The 2357-nt window shown below is 35.0% G+C and overlaps 1 long non-coding RNA gene across 2 annotated transcripts; it reads left to right on the plus strand.

Moving 5' to 3' along the window:
• Positions 1-330: 330 nt before the first annotated feature.
• Positions 331-1839, plus strand: LOC107656117 (uncharacterized). Of its 2 annotated transcripts, none has more exons than XR_001630528.1 (4): positions 331-385; positions 1044-1149; positions 1222-1326; positions 1551-1839. It is a non-coding gene; the product is annotated as an uncharacterized LOC107656117 (long non-coding RNA). The 2 variants fall into 2 exon arrangements; XR_001630527.1 differs by lacking the exon at positions 331-385 and adding an exon at positions 636-714.
• The last annotated feature ends 518 nt before the right edge of the window (positions 1840-2357 follow it).

Consider the following 2357-nt stretch of genomic DNA (forward strand, 5'->3'; position numbering starts at 1 on the left):
CAGACAGTCTCACAGTGGAAGCAATAGCACACCTTTTGAAACATTTTTTGTAATTGTAGGCTGCACTCTAAAGACACATTCTTTGCAGAAATGCAGAAATGGAACTCTGCAGCCCATTATTTATTTATTTGTTTATTTTATTTTTTTAATGTCATCTTTTTTGACTTTCATAGAATATCCCAATATCAATATAGCTATATGTTTTGTATGTTCTTTGTTCTCGACAGAAATGTTGTAATGTTCATAAAAAAAAATAAATAAAAAAAAAATAAACTGAAATAAAAAGTCGTATTTGGAAACTAATCGATGACGTCATCAAAGCACGCCCTCAACTGAGCGACGGAAGGCACAGGATGCTGTTGTGGAATATCTGAAGGATACAGGGGTATATTATAGGATTTAGATAGTAGTGCTATAATATTTATTTATTAAACATTTTTTAATTATTATTATTATTTTATTATTATTATTATATATATTTTTTGATAATGTAAAGTGCATTCATTGAGATATAAATCCATGCTGCATACTCCGATACAGTAGGTGGCGGTATGCACCTGATAAATCATGGTTGCAATCCGCCATAACACTAACAAGAATAATGAGCGACGGAAGTGCCTATAGCAGTGGTGTGTGTGTGTGTGTGTGTGTATGTATCGTTTCAGAAGCGGGAACCGGTTTTATGGGAATAATCAAATATCTCTACGGCAGTTTGTGAGTTTAGTTGATTACGATATTTTGATAGATCATTGTATTTAATGTAGAGGCTGCCCGGGCCTATAATATAATTGTATTTGCTTGAGGCTGCTAAAACCCGATTTCACCGTTTGTGGTTGTGTGCATGTAAACGTAAAGTCGAATTTAATATTTCACATCATAATCTGACTAACGTTACCAGATTAATTTTGGACACTTTGAGAATAGTAGCGGTTTGTTAATATTAACATTAAAATAATTTGAATTAGTGAAGGCATAGTTGTCACGTGTTAATGTTATTTTGTTTGTGACGTTGATATGATCTGATTAATTCTTGTTGTGATCAGCTCTTAACAGATTGAAATGAGTTTATTCGGGACGAACACGGGTTTTGGGTCCGGGGGAACAGGTGTATTCGGCAGCACCACCACAGACAGTCATAATCCAATGAAGGTATATACACATATATGATATACAAGTAAGCTTTTGTGCATGTTAATTCATTTGAGGCGTCGTTGATAACAGGATGTTGAAGTGACATCGCCACCCGATGACAGCATAAGTTGCTTGGCGTTCAGTCCCCCTACGATGCCTGGGAACTTTCTCATCGGAGGCTCTTGGGCCAATGACGTAAGCCTTTGACAACGCTATTTCATTTCTCTTAGCCTAAATATAATTTTTCACTTGCGTTTCTGTCACTATTTCTATATTTGTACAACCTTGACTGTAAATTTCACTTAGAAATATGTTGTTGTATCTCATTTATAGTTGATGAAATATCTCTGAAAGATGTGTCAAAAGAACCTCTCTGTCATTTTGTAACTGATAAATTTGCATGTATTGCATATATTAAGGTACGTTGCTGGGAGGTTCAAGATAATGGTCAGACTGTCCCTAAAGCCCGGCAGATGCACACAGGCCCAGTGCTGGATGTGTGCTGGAGTGATGTAAGATAATTTACACATTATAAATATTAGTCGTCTATTTAAAGATGTCGGCCAACCAACATTCTGCAACATTTTAATGAAAATATATGTATTTGTCTAAGAATTGCAATCACTTGGCACAATTTAGCAAATCTTCAAATTGTTCTTGTGCATAACCACAGAACACAGAATAAACCCACTGGCACAGAATAAAAGCATCAATACTGCCTCTGACGCTAGGCTGTTATGCCGTTTATGCTTGTTTATTACTGTTGTGTCAGAGCTGACATGTTTTAGAATGCTTTCTAGGCTAAATATTTACAAATGATTTAGCACTAAAGATCCAAGAGGTCTGGTTTATATATTTCCTTCCCAGTGGAGGTCTATATACAATACCTTTTTGGAATAGTTATACATTTACATCTGGACAGCAATAGTACTTTGTAAAAGAAAATCCTAAACAGTCAAACTTCTCATTAAAGATGACGATATTGGGCCCCAAGGGCCAAAGCAGTGGTGTCTGAGAATTTTTCTACCAACAAAAAAAAAAAAAATGTAGTTGAGCCCAATTGGATATGATTATAAAAAGTTAACATCAGATGTTTTATCAGGCTATTACTATTTTTACGTTTAGATACCTACAGTGGGGAAAATATTTATTTTATCCCCTGCTGATTTTGTAAGTTTGCCCACATACAAAGAAATGAAGGGTCTGTAATTTTTATGGTAGGTTTA

The sequence above is a fragment of the Sinocyclocheilus anshuiensis genome, unplaced genomic scaffold (assembly GCF_001515605.1).
Source record: "Sinocyclocheilus anshuiensis isolate Anshui unplaced genomic scaffold, SAMN03320099.WGS_v1.1 scaffold1867, whole genome shotgun sequence".
Taxonomy (NCBI): Eukaryota; Metazoa; Chordata; class Actinopteri; order Cypriniformes; family Cyprinidae; genus Sinocyclocheilus; species Sinocyclocheilus anshuiensis.